The following is a 13,514-nucleotide window of genomic DNA, read 5'->3' as shown; positions in this document are numbered from 1 at the left end:
GGTTCGAATCCCCGTCAGGAAGTCGTAAAATTTAAGAAACGAGATTTCCACTTCCGGAGGTGCATATGGCCCTGAGGTTCACTCAGCCTACACCAAAATTGAGTACCAGGTTAATTCCTGGGGGGAAAGGTGGCTGGGCGTAGAGCTAACCACTCCACCCCATCACGTGCCGAGGTTACGACTGGTGGAAGCCTTTACCTTCCACCCCTCCAAGGGCCTTCATGGCCTGTACGGAAATGACGTTGCTTTGCTTTTGCTTTGCTTAAAATCCCCGACCTCGCCGGGAATCAAACACGGAACCCTCTGAACCGAAGGCCAGTCCGCTGTACATTCAGCCAACGAGGCGGACGTTCATAAAACTTGACAATATATTGCATTATTTCTACCTGCTGTAATTTTAATTGAGATTAAGTTATTCATAGGATCTGTGTTTTATTTGAGGGGCCCTAATTTGTATCTGGCAGGCGGACCCGAATAACATTCGTTACGCACCTGCGAGTGATGTCGCATCTCATGATGGACTTGCAATGAACAGCATTCAGAGGTCTCGACGAAGTATCAAACTCCGAAGTTAAACCTAATTTGAGAGCGAGTTCTATCTCTAGAGTTATCAGTCTAGTTGGTAGCAGAAGGATGGGCCAGACGCAGTCTCCTCGCTTCCTAGTCCCTATCACAGGATGACGTCAGTCGTGGAGTTCAATAACCCACAGACATAGTCCATAACACATCAAGAAGCCTTGTATATTGAACTCTTTACCACTGGCAAAGAAGGAAAAACCTCAAGATCTGAGCATTTTATCTGACTTATGTCATATTGATTTTCTCTAAAAACTAATTTCTCATGTTGTAATTTCTTGCCGGATACGCAACGATTCGGAACTAGCATAGCCGCACCCATATCTATCTACTTTTAGAAAAGTATTTGATTTTATTAACCCTTCCGGTATCTCTCTTTTTTTTCTTGTCACATGCCGTTTGCACCGTCACCAAATTTCTGGCAGTATACACCTTCATTCACCCTGTGGACGGGTACGGTAGAATAACACTCACGATATACCCTGGCTGTCGTAAGAGGCAACTAAAAGAGGTCTCAGGGAGCGTGGGTTCGTGACCACAGACCCTTAGCTGAGCCCTGGTATTGCTTCCACTTGTGCTAGGCTCCACAATTTCATTTATACAACCCAACATCTCTTAGTCAATCTTTTACTTTTCCGACCCGGACAATATTAGATCATTCGAGGCCTAGAGAGTACTTCATTTTCACGCCCTTCGTGGCCCTTAACTTTCTTTAGCCGATACCTTCATTTATCGAATTGACGGACCCCTTTATATTTTCTCTCTGATTAAAGTTAATAGAGGATGGTGGCTTACTTGTACTTCCTCTTAAAACAATAATCACTACCACCACCACCACCTGTCGTTGGGGAAGTTGGAATACATCCGCGGTATCCCCAGCCTGACTAAAACAGGAACCAGCAGCGGTTCTCTTTCTGAAGGCGTGGTGACCAGGGGCCAGCCTATTCACTTTTATCTCTCCGAACGGACCGCCCTTGGTCAACTCTTGTTGTCTTCGGACCCCGAAGGTATAAGTTTGCAAGGCCTAGCAATTTTGTTTTTGTTTTCACGACCTTAGCGGCTCTTAAATTCCTTTTGCAGATTCCTTCATTCTCCTAAATGTCTCACTTCTTCTATTTTTTCTGTAATTAGAGTTATGAGAGTTGCGCTTCCTCTTAAATAATAAGCACCACCACCATACCACCATACACTTTTATGCTCCACATTCTTGGTGACGCAACATCTACAGTTTTCACTGAAATCCATCAATATGTCCTCATAATTCCTAGAGTTTTTATAAAGATATTATTACTCACAGTTCATATAGGGAAATCATCCACGACATGAATAATAAATAATGGAGACAATACTGTCACTTAACGCTATATTTTAATGATAGGGTTGAGTACTCACGTATGTTGTATGTCAGTTCGTTCTTCATTTAATTCATATACTCGTATACTCCGGAAATCAAAATCATCGAATCTGAAAGAAAGAACAAGTATTAGTTAAAATTAATAATAATGCATTAAACTCAACAAAGGCAAATTCAAGGTACCGTGATCGCTGCAATACCAGCAATACATTGCCACTTATTTAATATATTATTGTATTTAATATCTAAGTACACTGACTGAGCAAATGTCATGGGATAGCGGAGCACTGATGCACAGGTGTGTTGTCTGCGCACCACACGCCCACTGTGCCAGATGCAGTTGTATAGGAGACCTTGTGAGCAGTAGCTGTGCATGTGACAGGTGTAACATGGAACGTCGTCGTGAGCTGACACCGTTCGAACGGGGTATGGTGTTCGGTGCATGATGGATGGGAAGTGCGATTTCGGAAGTGGTGCGGGAATTCGGCTTCACACGATCAACCGTGTCCAGGGTGTATCGTGAATGGTTGAATGCGGGTGTTACCGTCCACAACAGACGAACGACCGGCCGTCCAGCCACCCTCGATGACCGTTACAGGCGACATTTGAGACGGATTGTCAATAGTGACAGACGGGAAACCGTGCAACAAATTATGCCTCAAATCAACACAGGCCGTGCAAGACACGTCTCCCAGTGGACAATCCGTAGGAGCATGGGTTCTATGGGATATGGGAGCCGGTGCCGCACACGGGTGCCATTGTTAACCCAACGTTATCGGACACAACGACGCGCATTTGTCGCCAGTCACTAGGGATGGAGTCCGACTCGTTGGCTGAACAGTCAGCGTACTGGCCTTCGGTTCAGAGGGTCCCGGGTTCGATTCCCGGCCGGGTCGGGGATTTTAACCTTAATTGGTTAATTCCAATGGCACGGGGGCTGGGTGTATGTGTTGTCTTCATCATCATTTCATCCTCATCACGACGCGCAGGTCACCTACGGGTGTCAAATAGAAAGACCTGCACCTGGCGAGCCGAACCCTTCCTGGGATATCCCGGCACTAAAAGCCATACGACATTTCATTTACTAGGGATGGACACTAGAACAATGGCGTAACGTGATATGGTCGGACGAATCACGATTTCAACTGCACCATGCCGATGGGAGGCACATGAAACGATGGATCCCGCCTGCCTCGAAGATGTGGCCCAGGGCGCTGGTGTCTCTGTTATGGTTGGGGTGCATTTTCCTGGTATGGAATGGGCCCCCTAGTTGTTCTGGAAGAGACTTTGAATGGTACGCGGTATGTTGATCTGCTCGGAGACCATGTCCACCCATTTTGGGCCTTCCAGCGCCCAGACGGTTCTGCGGTGTTTCAAGATGATAACGCGCCACCACATCGCCCCCACGTCGCCCCCACGTCGCCCGGGAATGGTTCCAGGAACATGCAGCGGAGGTCCAACGACTGCCATCGCTACTCAGGAGGCCCGATATGAACCCTATCGAGCATATCTGGGATGTGGAACGCAGGTTCCGTGCCATGTATCCTGAACCAACGAACAGACCAGCATTGGCGGCCGCTCTGCAAACGATTTGGTGTCAGCTGCGTCCAGAGGACTGCCACGGCGTCTCACTGCAGTTCGCAGGGCCAGAGGAGGCCCCACACGCTATTAGGTGACCATCCAATGACATTTGCTAAGTCAGTGTACATTCCTACTTTACATTTTTTGTTCCGGTATGGTTCCGTTACGCGTTCCTGTTACTTCAGGTGAGAGGCCTGGGACATCGTGGTGGACAGTCCCGTGCACATAGCGTGGAAATGTTGTCTGATACACAATACCGCTAACAGGTATGTTTTAGTGTACGTATATTTGTAATTAGGGTTAGTATTGGGAAGGAAGGGCCTATGATCCCTATTTTAGGAATAAAACCGTTATTCGTCTGAAGTAGAAGAGAGTAACTGTAGAAAAATACTAGTAATCCGATTCATATTGGAATTTTTCTATTTAATACTGACACTAGCAATACTCTGAAAATCCCTATTAAAATGTTTGGTCTGACAATTCTCGGTTTATAATTTTCTACTGTGCATATATTTTATATTTACTTGAAGTTAATTGCATCAAGCATTGTATAGGATGTGAGAATAATAATAATAATAATAATAATAATAATAATAATAATAATAATAATAATAATAATAATAATAATAATAATAATAATAATGGTGGGAATTTACCAGTTACCTCCATCGGGCGCGTCCCGTTGGAATTGGGGAAGCTCGCTGGCTCTGCCGCCAGCAGAGTCAGAGGGTAGTAGGGAAATAAAATACCACCGTGAAAAAAAACTGGTCCCTTGCCAGGGTTACGACGAAGACTGGTAAATGGCCAGAAGCCAGAAAACATCTTGAGGCAATCTCTAGGGCTAACAACCCTAGTTGTAAAAGGATGGGTACCCTTCCAAAGCAAAGTCAAGTCAAAAAGCATGATGGCACAACATTTCAAGAAACATACCCCAGGGGGTAAATCTTCGGATAAATCCCTCGTCGTGAATGCCACGGCGCACGAGTCTCGTTCGGATTCTGGGGGAGACTCGACGTCATGCAAGAGACGAGTAGGAGCGTCTCGGTGTACCCCGAAGAGTCAAAAACTCAGGCTAAAATCTAATACCTTTCTAGCAACTTTCAACATAAATTCACTTACACAAACTGGCAAGCTGAAAACCCTCACCAAAGCTCGTCACGAAAATCAGATATCCATAATGGCCCTACAGGAAACAAGGTACCCAGATGAAGAGATTTTTGAATCCGAAGGCTACCGATTTTTCAAGAGCAAAGCGCAAAGAGGAATCCTCAATGGAGCTGTGATGCTTGGAACCGCGTTTGCTGTCAGAACCTAGATCCTTAAATCGGTTTCAAATTTCGAACCTGTGAATGAAAGATTGTCTATACTCACAATGAAATGCGCGAACAAAACCTATGCCCTAGTTAACGCACATGCTCCTACAAACGATAAGAACAAGTCTGATCCAGACGAAGTTGATAATTTCTGGGACCTACTGGATGAAAAATTAAACAAAATCCCCAAACACCATGTCAAGCTTCTTTTGGGTGACTTCAATGCCCAACTAGGTCGTGAACAGAAGTACAAGAACGTTATAGGAAATTACCCTGCTCACAAAAGAACCAATCCCAACGGCAAAAGACTGGTGTCCATTTGCGAAAATCACAACCTGCAGGTCATGTCGACTCACTTTCGCCATCTACCCAGAAAGCAAATGACTTGGCGTTCTCCCGTCCAAGCTCTCGGAGAGTTCCAAATTAATCATGTTGCAATCTCCAGGAGAAACAGCCCTGAGATTATGAATGTCAAGGTAAAGAAAGGCATCAATGTGGCCTCAGATCATTATATGTCTCTTATCAAATTCAAACCAATTCCCGCAAACACAAGGAAGACAACCAAACAGATCACACGCTTCGACAATGATAAACTTCGGCAAAGGGTCGAGGAGTTCCAGGAGAAGGCTAGACCAAATGACTGTGACTTTAACAACGCCAAAAGTCTCCTTGTTCAGGCCACCAAAGACGTTGCAGAAATCAAGAGAAGCAAAAAGCATGCCTGGTGGAATGGTACCTGCGAATCAGTCCTCCGAGAAAGACTCAATGCGTGGAAACAGTACTACTCTACGAAATCAGAAAATGATTGGAAAACCTACAAAACTCAACGTGCCCAAGCAGCTAGGGTGTTCAGAACTGAGAAACGTAAATACGAAAAATCTCTCATTGAAAAGATAGAACAAAACTTTAGGAAGAATGAAAGCAGAGAGTACTACAGGGCCTTCAAGCGCAAACTCACTGGCTATAAACCACCATCTCTATGCTTTGAGCGAAACGACGGCACACTGGCGAAATCAAATGAAGAAAATTGCAGCATTCTGGCAGATTACTTCAAGAATTTACTTAATTGCTCTAAACCGCAAAGCGCCGTTGATTCCAAGGAGCCCTTACTCAGGTATCCAGATTCCAGACCACCCGACAGAGATGAAATCAAGCGCCACATTGCCCGTCTCAAAAATAACAAAGCGCCGGGGGAAGACTCAGTAGTAGCAGAACTATGGAAATATGCCCCAGAGGATTCACTTGATATCTTGCAAAAGCAAATAGAAGAAATTTGGAACATGGAGACCCTACCCGAAGATTGGAAAATAGCTTGGATCCATCCATTACACAAAAAAGGCAGCATGAAGAACATCAACAACTACAGAGGAATATCTTTGCTACCCGTGACTTACAAAATTCTATCACTTGCCATCCTGGAGCGTTTGGAAGCACAAGTCGAACATCAAATAGGTGAATACCAAGGAGGATTCAGAAAAGGTCGCTCAACAGCTGAACAGATCCAAAATCTCAAAACGATCATCAGATATTGTACACTAAGGTCCAAGCAGTATGTGTCTGTCTTTGTGGACTTTAAGAAAGCGTACGACTCCATTGACCGGGAAGTCCTGCTAAACATCTTAAATGAATTTCGAGTTGATTTGAAACTGCTAGCATTAATTAGAGCCACCCTGACCGATACAAAATCCAAGGTGAAGTTCCACGGATGTCTCTCGCATTCCTTTGATATCAAAACAGGAGTCCGACTAGGTGATGGCCTATCTCCGATACTCTTCAACTGTGTTCTTGAAAAGATCATCAGAACCTGGCGGGTGAGATTACAGGAAACCAACTACAGTCCATTGAGAATAGGAACAAAATCCAAGGGGATCGCAACAGACTGCTTAGCATTTGCCGATGATATTGCTGTTCTCTCAAACGACATAGAAACCGCTAGAGCTCAAGTTGAAATTTTAAAGGAAATTGCCGAACAAACTGGTTTGCAGATATCGTTTGAGAAAACAGAAGTAATGACTAACATCAAAGAGGCTCCACCAAAACTCCATACAAAATACGGGGACATCACCCGAGTAGACAAATTCAAATACCTGGGTGAGATCATCATGAAAAATGGACTGGACAAAGAAGCACTTCAGGAGCGAATACGGAAACTGGAAATAGCCTACCAAACATCCAGCACAATCTACAACAAAGAATGCCTTTCCCAAAACACCAAGATACGTGACTATGAAACAGTTCTGAAGCCAGTAGTTCTATATGCAGCCTAAACCCTGTCTCTAAATGCCAACAAAGGACTCCTTGAAGAACTGGAGAAAAGAGAACGCAAAATTGTGAGAGGAATCTTGGGATCAAAGTACAGAAATGGAATCCATCAAAAGAGATCCAACAAGGAAGTCTACAGCAAAATATAGAAAATTACCGACACAATCAGAAAAAGACGGGCACGATTTTACGGTCATCTGAAAAGAATGGACGGAAGAAAGTTAACTAAAGAAATCTTTCACTTTTTTGATTCAAACCCCAAAACCACAATTCCCTGGTTTAGAAATACCAAAGAAGACCTGTAAATGCTACATATCTCAGCTGAAGACGCCCTTAACAGAGATCTCTTCCGCAAGAAAATATTGACGAACGGGCTAAACCGAGACGAGCAACCGAAGAGAAGACACGGAGCCCCTTGGACAGAGGAGCGTAAGCAGGCCCACTCACAAAGAATGAGGGAAATTTGGGCTCTAAAGAAGGCCAAGTTCAGTGTCAAATGCAAGAAGACTTAACGTGGTCCTTGATTGCCCCAGCGAATTATATAATAATAATAATAATAATAATAATAATAATAATAATAATAATAATAATAATAATAATAATAATAATAATAATAATAATAGCTTTACGTCGCACTAACTACTTTTGCAGTTTTGGGAGACGCCGAGGTGTCGGAATTTTGTCCCTCATGAGTTCTTTCACGTGCCAGTAAATCTACTGACACGAAGCTGACCTATTTGAGCACCTTCAAATACCACCAGCCTGAGCCAGGATCGAACCTGCCAAGGTGGGGTCAGAAGGCCAGCACCTGAACTGTCTGAGTTACTCAGCCGTGCTAAGATATGAGACTAGTAAGAAAATTTCACGTACGTTTTAAATTGCTAAAATATTTCACAATTTGAACGTAGCCATTGAATCCAGTGGTACTTGGGGGCAATGATAGCCTGAGATTTATCAAAGAGGTTGGCCGAAGTATTGCTTGTATTTCAGGCGATACCTGATCAACTATTTTCCTGATTCAGCGCATCAGCATAGCTCTACAGCGTGGGAATGTCACATCTAAGGAGGTGAGGAATGACTGTCGAAATTCCGAACTGAGAGGCTCACAATAAAGTGCCTAAGGTAAGGTTTGAATGAACTCAAATGGGCCAGAATTTTGTCGCTAGATGTTTAGTAACAAGAACGTTGGTATTTGGGTTGTCAATCCATAGACTGGTATGTCGCAGCTCTCAATGCCACCATGTCCTGTGAAAACCTCCACATCTACTCTTAAACTGTTTTTCATATTCATACCTTGGTCTACCCTTACTTTTCTTACCATCTAAACATCCTTCAAAAACTAACAAGTCCTGGGTATCTCAAGGTATGCCGTATCATTGTATCTCTTCTTCTGGTCAATATGTCAGCAAATTGTTCTTCTCTCACCAGCTCTATTCAGTATCTCTTCATTCGTAATCCAGTCTATCCATCTCACCTTCAGCATTCTGTTCTAACTACATTTTAAAAGCTTTCTGAACTAGTTTTTATCCATTTTTCACTTCCACACAATGCTCCACTCCACACGAATGCCGTCTAATAATAATTAGACAGATGTTTTCATGGCGCGTAACTGTAGATATGTTAACAAGATTTCGCGCTTCTGCAGTGTCAGAAAACAAGGTGAAATGCTTAACGTTTCACAGAGAACGTTGCTTCGCATCTTCAGAAGAAAATCTCGTCCGTTCACGACCAAGACATCTCCAATAATGAAGGTTTGAATTTAAAGAATGCTATATCGCTGGTCTATAGTAAGTGGTTCTCTTGTTCGTCAGTAGACAGCTCGCTGAGCGCTAGCCTTCCGAGTGGGAGATGACACCATCTTAGTCATGATTCCGGGGAGTATAAAACACAAATGAAGTAAATCTGTCCAGTTGAACGGGAGGATGGATTTGCCAAATCTGTTTTTAGTAAACTCTTTTAATATATAGGTTAGCATTTCAATGATTACGTTAATAACATCGTGAACAATATGTTAGCACTATCATCTGCCATCCTCGGAGGCCCGGGTTCGATTCCCGGTACTGCCAGAAATTTAAGACTGGCATGACGGCTGGTATGTGGTTGAAATGGTACATGCAGCTCACCTACATTGGGGGTGTGTCTGATAAGAGATGTACCATCTCGGGATGAGTCCGACTCGTTGGCTGAATGGTCAGTGTACTGGCCTTCGGTTCAGAGGGTCCCGGGTTCGATTCCCGGCCGGGTCGGGGATTTTAACCTTCATTGGTTAATTCCAATGGCCCGGGGGCTGGGTGTATATGCTGTCCCCAACATCCTTGCAACTCACACACCACACATAACACTATCCTCCTCCACAATAACACGCTGTTACACATGACAGATGCCGCCCACCCTCATCGGAGGGTCTGCCTTACAAGGGCTGCACTCGGCTAGAAATAGCCATACGAAATTATTATTTATCTCGGGATGAGAACACTAGTTAACTTCGTTTTTATTGTGAGCAATAAGCATGATTTGCATGTCATAACAAAACCTATATTGTATCTGTGAAAACAAAACCTAATGGAATGTTCTATCTCTGAGGATTACTAAAATATGGGCCTCTGAAGTCACGAAAATCAATATTACAACGATGAATTTAACTTTCTCTGACCGCTGTTAGAAAAATATTATTTACATAATCTCATTTTTGAAGCTTTAAAATTTTAAAATTTTAGTACTTTTAAAAATATCTTAATTTCATTTCTTGCAGTTTTAGTACGTTTTGACGTGGAAGGTGCCCATCATAATCCCGACACATCTTCGTTAACTTTTTTTTCTTTTCATGTCGACTGGCGGATATATGTAGTCAATCATTCTTTGCTCGTAGCTGGAGTTTATCAGATCAATTGCTTGGTTAGTTGGGAGATCGTACTTTTGAGACACCATTGTAATTGTAAACTTCCTCTGAAGCACAATGCAGTTACGGTGCACTTGGGAAGATATGCATCTGCACAGCTAAATTACAGGTAGTTTCAAAACAACACCAACAACACTTAATTTATCTGAGACGGCAAATTTAATATATTTAAAGAGGGACCTTATGTCCAGAAATGCATGATTTGAGTGCTGTGAGGCTTCAAAGTTTGAGAACACTCCTGACATGGCGGTGGATGTGCGTTCCATAATTTGCGAAATAAACGTCTACGAATGCAACCAGAGCATCACAGTGTGCATTGTATTACAAAAGAAGTTCGAACCGTTGACCTTCAACTTGGTAACAGAGCCTGCATCGGTAGTGCAAATATTGGTGCACATGGTCAAAGATATTATACCTTGGGGTAGAAACAAGGATACAGGTACCAGATTCATGTGTCATCAAATGAGGACCTTATTGCAAGAATCCACGCAGTCACTGAAATGCTGTAGATACAGCCACACGTCTTTGACCATGTGCACCAATGTCTGCCTGTGAAGGTCGACAATTCAAATCCCTTTGTAATTTAGTGCACGATGTGATGTTAGGTTGGTGGAGGTTTCTTCACCAAATAAGGAACGCACAACAATCAAATCACCCTATATATAGGCATCCTGTTGTGCCAGTTTTTAACTGGAATACGTTTGGTATTTTTTTTCATTTGCATTACTAACAAAACTAGTTACATGTGATTGCGACGATTGCTGTGGGCGGATGTTCTTTCCCCCAGTTGGTAGTCATCCGTGACTGAGGGGAGGGGGATTATGTTCATTCTATTCGACCATGCATATGTAAAAGGAGTACTATATACACCGATCGGCCAAAACATTATGACCACCTACCTAATAGCCAGTATGTCCACCTTTGGCATGGATGACACCGGCGACGCGTCTTGGCATTGAAGCAATGAGGCCCTGGTAGGTCGCTGGAGGGAGCTGACAACACATCTGCACACACAAGTCACCGAGTTCCCGTAAATTCCGGGGAGGGTGGCGATGAGCTCTGAAGCCATGTTCAATCACATCCCAGATGTGTTTGATCGGTTTCAGATCTGGCGAGTTGGGGGGTCAGCACATCAATTGCAACCCACCACTGTGCTCTTCGAACCACTCCATCACACTTCTGGCCTTGTGCCATGGCGCATTATCTTGCTGAAAAATGCCACTGCCGTTGTGAAACTTGATCGTCGTGAAGGGGTGTACGTGGTCTGCAACCAGAGTACGATAATTGGCCGTCATGGTGCCTTGCGCGAGCTCCACTGGACCCACTGATGCCCACGTGAATGTTCCCCAGAGCACAACTGAGTCGCCACCAGCTTGTCTCCGTCCCGCAGTACAGATGTCAAGGAGTTGTTCCCCTGGAAGACGACGGATTCGCACCCTCCTATCGGCATTACGAAGATGGTAGCGGTATTCATCAGAGCATGCAACATTCTGCCACTGCGCCAACGCCCAGTGACGATGGTCACGTGCCCATTTAAGTCGTAGTTGCCAATGTCGCGGTGTTAACGTTGGCACATGCATGGGTCGTCGGCTGCGGAGGTTCATCCTTTAGGAGTGTTCGGTGCACTGTGTGTTCAGAAACATTTGTACTCTACCCAGAATTAAAGTCTGATATTAGTTCCGCCACAGTTCACCGTCTGTCCTATTTTACCAGTCTGCCCAGCCCACGACGTCCGACATCTGTAATGAGGGGTGACCGCCCAACCCCCCCCCGGACGTTTGGACGTGGTTTAACGTTGGTTTCGTCACTTGTTGAAGAGAGTCGCCACAGCACTCCTCGAACACCCGACAAGTCGTGCAGTTTTCGAAATCCTCGTGCTGAGCCTCCGGGCCATCACAATCTGCCCTCGGTCAAACTCAGATAGATCCCGCACCTTACTCATTCTACACACGGACAGTACGCTCACTGATACTACACGCACCGTGCGTGTTTCTGACTAGCAGTCATTCCTCATCAGGTGATACTACAATCGCCTGGACGGGTTTATATCGACAGTAAGTAGGTGGTCATTATGTGCTAAGTTACGATCAAGAAACAACATCTTACAGAAGCTGTGTGGAACCACCTGGGGATCATTAGCATCTACCCTACGGTCTTCAGCTCTTGGTCTTGTATACTCTGCTGCAGAATACTGCTCATCAATATGGCTGAACAGCAGTCACACGAAATTAATTGACACTCAGCTGAATCACACTATGCGTATGATATCAGGGACAATTAGATCTACTCCCACTTTCTGGCTACCTGTTCTATCCCATATTCCACCACCTCACCTCCGCCGAGAAAATTCTCTCCTACGAGATTATAAGAAAATAACTAACAACAGTCAGTTGCCAATTCATGGCGACATGAATGATGTTCTTATTAACAGGCTAAAATCAAGACGCCCACCTGTTAGAATAGCCAGAAACCTAGCAGACGCTAACTTTAATCTGCTTCAGGCCTGGAAGCAAGTATGGATATCCAGTGCTCCATCAGAGTATCACTATCTACCATGGCTGAAAAACAAACCAGAGGGTTTTGATCTTCCACGGAAGACCTGGACAACTATCAACAGGATTCGTACTGGCCATGGCAGATGTGGCGACTCCCTCCATAAATGGGGAATACTTAATTCGGCAGCGTGCAGTTGTGGTGCTGTGAAGCAAACAGTTCGGCACATTGTGGAGCAGTGTCCTCTCACTGCCTACCAGGGAAACCCAAGAGACTTTTTTCTGCTCTCACCCTTGTGTGTTGAATATGTAAATAATTTGAACCTGTAAATACTTCAAATTGTAAATATTATTTATTATTATTGTATCTATAATGTGATGTGTTAGCCATACGCTAAATAAATAATAATAATAATAATAATAATAATAATAATAATAATAATAATAATAATAATAATAATAATGTTTTTGCTTTACGTCCCAGTAACTACTTTTACGGTTTTTGGAATCGCCGAGATGCCGGAATTTTGTCGCGCAGGAGTTCTTTTACGTGCCAGCAAATCTACCGACAAGAGGCAGACGTATTTGAGCACCTTAAAATACCACCGCACTGAGCCACCGCACTGGTCAGAAGGCCAGCGCCTTAACCGTCTGAGCCACTCAGCCCGGCATAATGTTCCGGCTGATCAGTGTATAAGAGGAGGTATCCTGGGCGATGTAACATGGTCAAGGTGTAGGAAATGCCTCAGAAGGCTAAGGTTGTAAAAATGGTTGTAATACTGTTTCTAAATATTGTTTTAAAACTAACTGCATGGATTACATTTTGATCACAATAAATGAATATTCTCTCCCCAGGTGGTCATCCGTGACAGGGAAAGAAGAGTATTCTATTCATTTATATATAGGTAGCCAATATTTGCGTGTGGTTGGTGAGCAATGTCGTGGTCATCAGTTCCAGTGTTTGGTCAGTCAGGTGATTAAACTGCAGATACACGAAATAAGAAATATTTTAATTTCTCATCCTGAAAAAGTGGAAC

General features: G+C 43.8%; 1 protein-coding gene across 1 annotated transcript in view; it reads right to left on the bottom strand.

Annotated features, from left to right (window-relative positions):
* Positions 1 to 13,514, bottom strand: part of LOC136878905 (cGMP-dependent protein kinase, isozyme 1) — a 759,217-nt gene that overhangs the window by 569,247 nt on the left and 176,456 nt on the right. The window contains exon 2 of the mRNA XM_067152503.2: positions 1,969 to 2,040. The gene's annotated coding sequence lies outside the window, so the exon portion shown is untranslated. The remainder of the gene's footprint in view (positions 1 to 1,968; positions 2,041 to 13,514) is intronic.

The sequence above is a fragment of the Anabrus simplex genome, chromosome 8 (genome assembly GCF_040414725.1).
Source record: "Anabrus simplex isolate iqAnaSimp1 chromosome 8, ASM4041472v1, whole genome shotgun sequence".
Classification (NCBI taxonomy): domain Eukaryota; kingdom Metazoa; phylum Arthropoda; class Insecta; order Orthoptera; family Tettigoniidae; genus Anabrus; species Anabrus simplex.
The sequence above is the reverse complement of the archived record's forward strand: the minus strand, read 5'-3'. Positions and strand labels throughout refer to the sequence as shown.